This window comes from Salmo trutta, chromosome 23 (genome assembly GCF_901001165.1).
Source record: "Salmo trutta chromosome 23, fSalTru1.1, whole genome shotgun sequence".
Classification (NCBI taxonomy): domain Eukaryota; kingdom Metazoa; phylum Chordata; class Actinopteri; order Salmoniformes; family Salmonidae; genus Salmo; species Salmo trutta.
This window is the reverse complement of record NC_042979.1, coordinates 40,154,641-40,166,971: the sequence shown is the minus strand read 5'-3', so window position 1 is coordinate 40,166,971 and position 12,331 is coordinate 40,154,641. Positions and strand designations below refer to the sequence as shown.

The window sequence follows — 12,331 nt, the reverse complement described above, 5'->3', positions numbered from 1 at the left end:
TATATACCAGGGTTGGCTGGCCTTCTCTAGTCACTCATAGGCTCAGTCACTGGTATACTTTTATTTACAAAGCCATTTTGGGTTTACTACCATTTTATTTGGGTATTTTTTTGTTCAGAAATGTGGTGGGTACTCTCTTCGTTCACAAGACTTTATCCTGCAACTGTTCCAAATGTCTGAACTGAATTTGGTAAAAGGGCTTTTATGTACTCTGCACCATTGGCTTGGAACGCCATACAAAATACTTTTAAACTAGAAGAACTTGTCCCGATTGGTGTTTTTAAATCACTGACGAAGGATTTTGAGACTGATTCCTTGACCTGTCAATGTTTTTAATTTGCTGTTTTATGATTTTGTTATACTCTTGTGAATTCTATGGTTTTTACTAGATTACTTGTAATTTTTCATGTTGTCTGTCTGTAATTGTGTAATGACTTGGTGCTACCTATCTTGACCAGGACGCTCTTGAAAAGGAGATTTCAAATCTCAATGAGCCCTTCCTGGTTAAATAAATAAATGAATTAATTAAATGTAGCCTAATGGGCCTACACAGCAAACTACTCTATTGCAGGGGTGAGTTCTGACCCCTAATAATATCTTCCTTCTTCTGAAGTGTACACTTGCTACCCTTTATATCAAGACCATGGACCATAGGCTTGGCCATACTGTACAGTAATTCCACGTGATACACAACATTTACCACTAGATGACACCAGAGATGTGGAAAAATGATCCAACGTTAACCTGGGCCTATAATACTGTATGCTCCTTTCATTGGCTCATTGGAGAGTGTGTTAACGCAGATTGCAAAGCACATTTTAGATAAATAAATATTTTTACCATGTATTTAATTGAACACTTTTACATTCAGTAAACTCATTTTGTACATTTATGTTCATATTGAAACGATCTAAAATAATGGTTTCTTTTTTTCTTTCAACAGCAAAAACTAAATTTCCAGTTGCCACACAGAAAAGTGTCGAGCCCTTTTACAAGTCTCCTTGCATCCCTTACCGTCCTGATTGGCTGACGCCGCGGTGAGGTCATCACAAGAGTGGTGCCAGTGTTTTTGACGTTCGGGATAACTTTCTCACTGTCAGACGGCTGTTGGGATGTACAGCATATGTGCCAAACCAAAGCATTTTCCCAATTCTAACATTTAAACCACGTTTTTATAATTGGACGCGTACTGTAGGTCTCGTTTCCTTTTTCAGTGGAAAACGTTGTGTTTCACCATCCACCGGATAAACTTATTTTCGTCACCCTGCAGTTTTTGGATCATTCATCATTCACTAGGGAGGACCATTCAATTGTGAGGAGTGAAACATTGAAAGGACCCATGAGCCGGAATAGGACGAAAACCCTCGTATAGAATAGGTATGTTTTGCATTCATTTTTTTGTTCCTTGGTGTGTAGACCCGCTATTGCCCAATAGGCTATCTAGCCTGCAGTACGGTTGTATTAAACATAATATAGTGTTTAGTTGAACATGTTCGAACAATCCTAATAAGAACCTAACTTTTTTTTAAAGTTCTTATTTTAAGAAGCCCATCTTTTATAAAGCCCATCTTTTTTCTGATTAAAAGATGCCCTGCTTTTCAATTAGGTTACTTATACATTATATAACCTAAGATGGTGTAGGCCTACCATCAATAAGCATCAACTCAAGGAGAGTTGATTGATCTCATATTCATGTATTTTAATTAGATGTATCATGTTATGCAATAATCTTGCCACTTAGCATGAGTGACAGGTCTTAAAAAGTGTTGTTTTTGGTGCTGCGTTCTGAATGGTGCGCTGCGACGCGCTGAGACGAGACAAGCATCGGAAACAATTTCAGTGTCTATTCACGAAGGTAAATAGCAACAGCTAGAACCCTGTCTCTATTCTCATTGTACTTTTTTTTATTACCTCCAGGAACATTGGGAACCAGTGAATTTAGAATCATTGTGGTTCTGTGTTATCCCGTAGTTCCTCATGTATTGAGCAGCAGCTGGACGTTTGCTATTTATGAGGTCAGAAGGTTTAGCCAAATATTATACATAGGGTCCTCTTTTTCCTCACTGTAAGTGTGAGTGTGACCGCTGGTGTCAGGGTTCGACCCAGCAACTCTTGTGCGCCAGCACATTACCCAGCTAAGCCAAAGTTTAGGCATTGACTTGGGGAGCCAATGCCACTGTTCAGGTCACAGGCAAGGTTGCCCATTATGTGCTCTGGGATTTGTAATGTTAATTTACAACTTTTGAGTGAGCTTGATATTGAATTGTGTGTCTTGATACTAGTAGCTTGCACAAGGCCCAACAACACAGCATCTACAATGCTTTCGGAAAGTATTCAGACCTCTTGCCTTTATCCACATTTTGTTACATTACAGCCTTATTCTAATATTGATTACATTGTTTTCCCCCTCATCAATCTACGCACAATAGCCCATAATGACAAAGCAAAAAAAAATTTGGGACATTTTTGTAAATGTATTAAAAATAAACAACTGAAATATAACATTTACATAAGTATTCAGACCCTTTACTCAGTACTTTGTTGAAGCACCGTTGGCAGTGATTACAGCCTGGAGTCTTCTTGGGTATGATGCTACAAGCTTGGCACACCAGTATTTGGGGAGTTTCTTCCATTCTTCTCTGCAGATCCTCTCAAGCTCTGTTTGGTTGGATGGGGAGCGTTGCTGCACAGCTGTTTTCAGGTCTCTCCAGAGATGTTCGATTGGGTTCAAGTCCGGGCTCTGGCTGGGCCACTCAAGGACATTCAGAGACATGTCCCGAAGCCACTCCTGCATTGTCTTGGCTGTGTGCTTAGGGTTGTTGTCCTGTTGGAAGGTGAACCTTCACCCCAGTCTGAGGTCCTGAGCGCTCTGGAGCAGGTTTTCATCAAGGATCTCGCTGTACTTTGCTCCGTTCACCTTTGCCTTGATCCTGACTAGTCTCCCAGTCCCTGCCGCTGAAAAACATCCCCACAGCATGATGCTGCCACCATCATGCTTCACCGTAGGGATTGTGCCAGGTTTCCTCCAGACATGACGCTTGGCATTCAGGCCAAAGAGTTCAGTCTTGGTTTCATCAGACCAGAGAATCTTGTTTCTCATGGTCTGAAAGTCCTTTAGGTGCCTTTTGGCAAACTCCAAACAGGCTGTCATGTGCCTTTTACTGAGGAGTGGCTTCTGTCTGGCCACTCTACCATAAAGGCCCAATTAGTGGAGTGCTGCAGAGATGGTTGTCCTTCTGGAAGGTTCTCCCATCTCCACAGAGGATCTCTAAAGCTCTGTCAGAGTGACCATCGGGTTCTTGTTCACCTCCCTGACCAAGGCCCTTCTCCCCCGATTGCTCAGTTTGGCCAGGCGGCCAGCTCTAGGAAGAGTCTTGGTGGTTCCAAACTTCTTCTATTTAAGAATGATGGAGGCCACTGTGTTCTTGGGTACCTACAATGCTGCAGAAATGTTTTGGTACCCTTCCCCAGATCTGTGCCTAGACACAATCCTGTCTCTGAGCTCTACGGACAATTCCTTTGACCTCATGGCTTGGTTTTTGCTCTGACATGCACTGTCAACTGTGGGACCTTATATAGACAGGTGTGTGCCTTTCCAAATCATGTCCAATCAATTAAGTTAACCACAGGTGGACTCCTATTAAGTTGTAGAAACATCTCAAGGATGATCAATGGAAACAGGATGCACCTGAGCTCAATTTCGAGTCTCATAGCAAAGGGTCTGAATACTTATGTAAATAAGGTATTTCTGTTTTTTATCTTTAATTAATACATTTGCAAAAATGTCTAAAAACCTGTTTTGTCTTTGTTATTATGGGGTGTTTTGTGTGGATTGCTGAGGGTATTTTATTTATTGAATCAATTTTAGAATAAGGTTGCAACGTAACAAAATGTGGAAAAGTGAAGGGGTCTGAATACTTTCAGAAGGCACTGTATGTCCACTGAGTGTACAAAACATTAGGAACACCTGCTCTTTACATGACATAGACTGACCAGGGGAATCCAGGTAAAAGCTATGATCCCTTATTGATGTCACCTTGATAATTGAGACATGGATCGTGTGTCTGTCATTCAGAGGGTGAAGGTGCAAGACAAAATATTGAACGAACTGCATTGGAACGGGGTATGGTCGTAGGTGCCAGGTGTACCGGTTTGAGTCTCGATAACTGCTACACTGCTGGGTTTCTTACGCTCAACAGTTTCCCGTGTGTATCAAGAATGGTCCACCATCCAAATGACATCCAGCCAACTTGACACAACTGTGGGAAGCATTGGCGTCAACATGAGCCAGCATCCCTGTGGAACGCTTTCAAAACCTTGTAGAGTCCATGCCCCGACGAATTGAGGCTGTTCTGAGGGCAAAGGGGGTGCAACTCAATATTAGGAAGGTGTTCCTAATGTTTTGTACACTCAGGGTATGTTGGCGCTTGTGCACACATCTGCATGTGTTTCATGGGACCTGTGTTAAAGCGTGCATGTGTCTCTCTGTCCATATTCTATTCTTGTGTGTGTGTGTGTGTGTGTGTGTGTGTGAGTGAGTGCCTTAAAATGCCTTTGTCACATCATCCATCCCCCTTCATCTTTTCGAAGAGAGACAGACTCTGAATAGAAAGCTTCCAATGAGTTAACAAGAAGAATGTGTTTACCAAACCATTGAATTAAGCCCATGCCAGTAAGTGCCACAGGGCGGAACTATTTTAGTTGGAGAAATCTTGCCGCCTAGTGTCCCGGGGGCAGTGACGAGCGGAGCGCGAGGCTCCTGCAGTATGGTTATCATTGTCCCGCTGCCACAGTCATGTGACCTGCTGTGAATGGAAGAAAAGGGCACAAAGTGTCCGGAGAGAGACTCACACTGGTATACGATGATGTTACACTGTTTTATACAACAGCATTGTTGAATATTAGTTTCTGATTGGCTTGGAGGGCATTCTAGAATGGACATTAAAACCAGATAACGGGACAGTTCTTTACATATGCTCTTTCATGTAACAAAATGAGAGAGATGACCACAAGTGTAAACTTGGGTCAAATATTGACTATGTCAGGTGAATAGACAGTGGAGAAGAGTGTCAGCATCTAGACTAGAACATGAGAGTTTGGCTAAGCTATAGTTGTGTGGTGTGTTGATTATCACTTTCTTGTGTAGTATGTGACAGACAGGGGTTCGAAACTGTGTTTCCTGCATGCCATAAGACTGTGTTAGCCTGCTGAGTTAAAGCTTACCCACTGGGCAAAAACTGGTTGACTCAACGTTGTTTCCTCGTAAGGGCATTTCCAATTTTTTTCACCCAACTTTTAACCTAAATCCAATGAGACGTTGAACTTTTTTGATGTTGATTTCACGTTGAATTCACGTTAATTGACAACTCAACCAAAACGTATGTCAAAACTAGACGTCTGACGTCTGTGCCCAGTGGGTAGGCATTATCTTAGTGAGCCAACGCCAAGTCTTCAAGTCTAAATCAAGGTTGCTCCACTTACTCCGTAACACTGCTAGTAAAGAACAGAAGTACAGGCCATTGCTAACACAGTTAGTCTACCAATAAGTTGAATGGGGGTGGGCGCGGGAAAGAAAGTCCGGAGCATGATCATAGTAGGCTAATCCGTTTACCACGACTGTATCATTATCATAATATATCAAGCTCAGTTTGTTTTTGGGAGTGGCAAGCTCCTCCAGCTGCTGGCAATAAAAACAACATTATTCCTTTTTATAATGAAAGGGTTCAGGCATGGACACAGACTCCCTGGGACAGATAAAAATAAGCAAGGCTGTTACAGATGCTTCCACATTTTTGCTGGTTTCCTTTTCTTATTTGTGTAAATGCCTAGCTAGCTATATTCTTTTCTCCAAACTTGATGATGTATGTAAAACATACATTTATGATACAGAGATTGGACACAATCAGGAATAGGAAGATCATGAGATTTGGTCAGAGTGATATTCAATGTTACTGCAGTACAATGAGTGATACATCCAATACACAGTGTGTGGTGTATTTCATGGTTCCAAAGAGCCTAAGGCTGGAAATTTAATCAATTACATGCTGTGAAATCCACAATGTGAAATACCAGATTGTTATGCATCATAGTGTGGAAAATATTGGGAAAATGTTTACTGGGTGTCATAAAACAAAGCAAAGATGTTCTATATGAAATGGTGTGATTATGCAGTACAGAAAAGTGACTTTTTCCACATTACAGGTTTGATTAAATACCAGCCTCTGCACTCTTTAACATTAGAGTTGTAATAATTCATGAATAATTAAACACTTTAAATGAATGTGAGATATTTGGGGGAGAGAACAGAGTGTAAGGGGAGGACAAATGGAGATGTGCCGTGATTGACAGGGACACATGTCCATGTTTACTGGACGACTATAAGAAGGGGGCGGAAGTTCTTTAGCCTCACAAAGAAATAAATGTGAGGGAGCCCACCCTAGTTACTCCTAAAGCGCTCCTTCATTTTTCTGAGACAGAATCATTCTGGACCTGTCAACTTACCATACTCTCATTCTTAAGGGAGGGGAAAGTTCTGGGTGCTCCTTACGGTGTCTCTAAGGGGCAAAGTACTGTAGCTTTTCATTGAGAATGTATTTCTCCCACCTTGAAACTCACCTTTTGAGTTGAACTGAGCTCATATTTGATAAAGCCCAATCCCTCTCCACTATAACAAAACTTATTTGGTTGTTTGTTTACAACTCCAACCTAGTATTGCAGGATGGACTTATCCATCCCCTTTCTTCATTGTCTTTACACCATTATTACAATGGCATGACAAATCTCAGTAGACATGCAGAGCTAGACTGCCTGCCTTAAATGTCTACCACTTCTAAAAATCTACAACAATTGTTGACAAAGCCTACTGTAAAATGAATCCGACTTTCATACGGTCTTAGTTACCTTTACAAATCCAAACCAAAGTTGCAACAAAGAAAAATTCTCATGGTATATTCATGCGAGGATGTGTACTCCATGATTAATATCATGTTTGGGTTTATTGCAGGTCAGCTGGTTTTTTTTCTTCCCCGGGTGGTACTGTATTACATATCTGAATCGAATGACATAGATGCAAATGTATTGTATAGTAGATCACATAGTAACATACTGTATCTGCAATTGGATTTAGATCCGATTTTGTTTTGCACTCGGCAGTGATCTGCTGGTGGCAGGTAGCCTAGCGGTTAGAGTGTTGGGCCAATATCCCCAAGGTTGCTAGTTTGAATCCTCAAGCTGAGGTGAAAAATCAGTCGATGTGCCCTTGAGCAAGGCACTTCACCCTAATTGCTCCAGGGTTGCCGTTGATAATGGTAGACGCTGGCCATGACCCCACTCTTTGAGGGTGTCTCAGGGAGAATCGAGATATGCAAAAAAATAACATTTCCTATTCGAAGATGCGTATAATACACACTTGGACAAATATAAGCACCCACCAAATTATTATATTACTGATCATCATTCAATTATAAACTGGGTGGTTCGAGTCCTGAATGCTGATTGGCTGACAGCTGTGGTATATCATATACCATGGTATGACAAAACATGTATTTTTACTGTACTAATTACCCTGGTAACCATTTTATAATAGCAGTAAGGCACCTCTGGGGTTTGTGGTATATGGACAATATACCACGGCTAAGGGCTGTATCCAGGCACTCCGTGTTGCATTGTGCCAAAGAACAGCCCTTAGCCGTGGTATACTGGCCATCTACCACACCCCCTCGGGCCTTATTGCTTAATTATACACCCTATCCCACGTAGCATACTTTTGACTCCTACATAGTAATGTGATGTTTCGGATGTATGCTGTTGGGTTTTACACTTTAGAATATGGAATATTTAGGAAGAACTTAAATGTAAATGGTTTAGCATTTCTATCTTAAGTTAGATGATTTACGGTCATTAAGAGGTCCCGTGTGGCTCAGTTGGTAGAGCATGGTGTTTGCAACGCCAGGGTTGTGGGTTCGATTCCCACGGGGGACCAGTATGGGAAAAAGATGTATTAAATGTATGCATTCACTACTGTAAGTTGCTCTGGATAAGAGCGTCTGCTAAATGACTACAATGTAAGAGCAAGCAGAAGAAGAAACACATTGGCTCGGAAAAACTCCCTAGAAGGAAAAAACCTAGAGAAAACCATCTTAAAGGGAAAGCATATCCCGGCTATCTTCTTGGTTTCACCCATGTTCTAGCTAGCTAATGTTGGATTCACCCGTGTTTTAATCTAGCAAAATTTGGTTTTGCCCATGTTCTAGCTAAACTTAGTCTCACCCATGTTCTAGCTACCTTAAGTTGATTTCACCCATGTTATAGCTAGCTAAACTTGTTTTTCCCATGTTCTAGCTAGCTTCTGTTGGTTTCACCCATGTTATAGCTAGCTGAAATTGATTTCACCCATGTTCTAGCTAGCTAACGTTGGTTTCATTCATGTTCTAATCCAGCTAAATTTAGTTTTGCCGATGTTCTAGCTAAACATAGTCTCACCCATGTTCTACCTAGCTAAAGTCGTATTCACCCATGTTCTAGCTAGCTAAAGTTGGTTTCACCCATGTTCTAATCTAGTTAAATTTGGTTTTGCCCATGTTCTAGCTAGCTAAACATGGCTAAATGGATGAGGATGGCATGAAGAGGTAGCCTATCCCCATCACATTCACAGTTCAATCTCTAGAGGAAGTATCACAGACGTAGACCCAGCAAATGTAATCTACACTATATTTGAGCAAGTTCTGATAATCGGAAATTCTTCTCTTATGACAACATTATTTTTCTCTAAAAGTCAAAGAGGGCACACACTTAACTTCAAAGAGCATTGCAGACCTCTGCAGTAGATATGAGGGTACAGAGCCAACACGTAAACCCTAGAAGAGATGGATTATTCAATCAAGAATCATACAGTATGTTTTCAGATTAAGTGTCTATTTGAGATCAGTCTTGTTAAAGACGCTCTAACATTGTTGGCAGCAGTAGTACAATTTGATCCTAAGTCCCAAATTTGGCAGCTTGATCAGCGTAACAGAGGTCAATTGCCGGGCAACAGGGATAATTTAACAGTGGAACTATTGCACGAAGGGCTGAATCAAGTGAGCTGTTTTCAGGTTCAAGGGCTCAACGGTACCCAGGATTTGAAACCAGGTTGCACGTTTCGTCACAATATAGTTTTGAACATTCATTTTAGGACTGATGCCCAACTGAACATTCTACTCAATGCATTCCCAATGGGCGTTGATGTAGAGTTCATCTAAAGTGCATTACTGTGGCTTGGAAACGATGACATTTAAAAAGGAGGCAAATAATTAGTAGGAAACCCTTTTGTCATCATTGTGATGTCACCAGATTGACTTTAGATGCAGTATAACTTTAGCTAGCCAGCTAAGATTGAGGGGACAGCACTGAATATTAGCTAGCTAACATTAGCATTGCTAGATATTTTTTACGAACATTACTACCTACCTAACATTGTCATCTCTCTAAAGTAAACTTGCCCTGCATCATAAGGATGGCAAAGTTGTTTCCTACTAATTATTTGCCTACTTTAGTAATCATATTTCCAAGCCACTTTAGTGTAATTTAGACAAAACAGTCATTAGCCCCCGTTCAGAAAGACTGGGCATTAGTCATCAGTCAGGCGTCAACATGGCTGCGGTGTCAGTAGAATGACGATAACAATGGCAACGACGTGACCGAGTAACGGAGGAGCTACCCATCAATAGCATACTTTCCCTAATGCACATCTTTTTTAACTACACAATGGCATAATACAATTTGTTATAAGATAACATCGTTTTGGCGTTATGACTAAGGCTTTCACGTTTGGCGCCTACCGACATATCCCTCTGATATCCCTCTCTGCTTTTTGGGTCTGGGTCCTCAGAGCAGCAAAGTGTGTAACTCTATATTTCCACTCCAGGCCTCTCATATCCAAGTCCACTGCCTGGAAGCTGCCATAAACGGGCGACTTTACTGTCATTTCCTGCTCTCTTGTCTCCAGTGGCGGTCACACTTCCCTTCCTTATTGTCTGACCCTCCTCATCCCCTGATGTCTGACTGTCTGGAACCAACGACCTCCTTGGGTTCTAATCACACTTCTGATTATGAAAACTAGAGCGTTAGGCGAAATGATATGCGGACACTGGCCAGACCTGGGCTCAAGTAGTATTTAAAGTTTTTCAAATACTTTGCGCGTTTGCTCAAGTCGGCCTGGAGTACCGGACAGTTGGACAGTTTTGAGACAGGAAAGCTCAATCAAGCACAGCTAACGCAGGTGGGGCATGAAATGGACCAAGTTACCTTTTTAGGGTTATGGGATGAGCAACATACATGACATCTGTCAACATACATGTTTATGAGTATATCCTAATGTTTTTTGTTTCCCCACATACATTTGACCATTAGTGGAATCCCCCTTTAAAGTGCAATGCTTTATTGGGTTGTGCAGGGATCACTTGCCATTTTTTTAAAAACATTTTTTATTTAACCTTTATTTAACTAGGCAAGTCAGTTAAGAACAAATTCGTATTTACAACGACAGCCTACCAAAAGGAAAAAGGCATCCTGCTGGGATTGGATTAAAAATAGAAAAATAAATAAAATATAAATATAGGACAAAACACACATCACGACAAGAGAGACAACACTACATAAAGAGAGACCTAAGTCAACAACATAGCAAGGCAGCAACACATGACAACACAGCATGGTAGCAACATAACATGGTAGCACCGCAACATGGTAGCAGCACAAAACATGGTACAAACATTATTGGGCACAGACAACAACACAAAGGGCAAGAAGGTAGAGACAACAATAGATTTCGCAAAGCAGCCACAACTGTCAGTAAGAGTGTCCATGATTGAGTCTTTGAATGAAGAGATGGAGATAAAACTGTCCAGTTTGAGTGTTTGTTGCAGCTCGTACCAGTCACTAGCTGCAGCGAACTGAAAAGAGGAGCGACCCAGGGATGTGTGCGTTTTGGAGACCTTTAACAGAATGTGACTGGCAGAATGGGTGTTGTATGTGGAGGATGAGGGCTGCAGTATATTTCTCAGATAGGGGAATTGTACAGCTTTTCTGAATGCACCACCTGTCACAATAAACAGTAGCAAGGGGCTGTTTAGAGAAAGACCATTTGAACACAGTATGCTTTGGAGACATTAGTGAGCATGATAAGTGGCAACCGACACACACACACACACACAGACACACAAACAGACACACAGACACACGGACACAGACAGACGTGCATGCACACACACCACAAACCTGCACACGCATAGGTACGCACGCACACACACACACACACACACACACACACACACACACACACACTCTTAATTAGGCTGTGCCTCTCACTGCTTGTGCCTGGTACTTCACTGAACAGTGTCTTACAGGTGTTGAGTAGTTCACGTACAGTAGTTGACATTTTCTAGACATTTGTTTAGTTCTGTTATTTAGCTAAGTGGTTTCCAATGTATTTCCTGATGTGAAATAGAATTTTCCCCAATTCTGCTTTACATCTTCTATAGCAAGTACATTGAAACCAGTGATGTAGTGGAGGGTAAAGTTTACCGACCTTTTGGGAAAAAATGCATTGAAAGTATAGCGAACGTAATTTTTTGCACCGCAACTGCCGATCAAAGTTTACCCACCAATTTTTCTAGCACTACATTACTGATTGAAACCGCCATGTCTTAAAGCATTAGGTAGTAAGGTTGGGCGGTATGCAGACTTCCATACCTTCATACAGTTCCTGTACCATACCGGGGTATACGGTATTACCGGCAGAGGGGCAATTTTTTTTTATTATTTCTTATGCTAACAAATGCTAACAAAATACTAGCGAATTCCCTTAGCTGACACTAGCTATATGCTAATAAGCACAAGCGAACATAAACCAAATGCAAGGACAGACAACCCGGCTCATAAAGTTATACATCTATCTCAAAAGGATACTCACACTTGATCCAGAAGGCGATTGATTGTCTTTGCTGTAACCAAGCAGCTTGATATTGCAAGCTAGACACCTAACGTTATAGCTAGCAAGTTAGCAAACCAAAATGCATAGCTGGAGCCCTGAGCTGGAGAAAATGTATTTGGCACATCTTAGATAGTTAACTTATACGATATTTAGCTGGCAAACATTAGTTGCGAATTCCATGTGTAACTTGATCACCTCTCTTGTGCTTCTCAACAGTGGATCGTCACGTCACATTTGCTCCATGTGCTCTTTGTAAACGAACATACAATGTGACTGGCTCAATCAAATTTTTGGGGGAAGGTATTGAAAATCATACCATCAGTACTTCAAAATACCCTTTCATCCGGTGTATACGGTATA

At 41.4% G+C, this 12,331-nt stretch overlaps 1 protein-coding gene across 1 annotated transcript in view; it reads left to right on the top strand.

Moving 5' to 3' along the window:
• The first annotated feature begins 1,091 nt into the window (after positions 1-1,091).
• megf10 (multiple EGF-like-domains 10) overlaps positions 1,092-12,331 on the top strand; it is a 101,091-nt gene continuing 89,851 nt past the window's right edge. The window contains exon 1 of the mRNA XM_029710297.1: positions 1,092-1,377. The gene's annotated coding sequence lies outside the window, so the exon portion shown is untranslated. The remainder of the gene's footprint in view (positions 1,378-12,331) is intronic.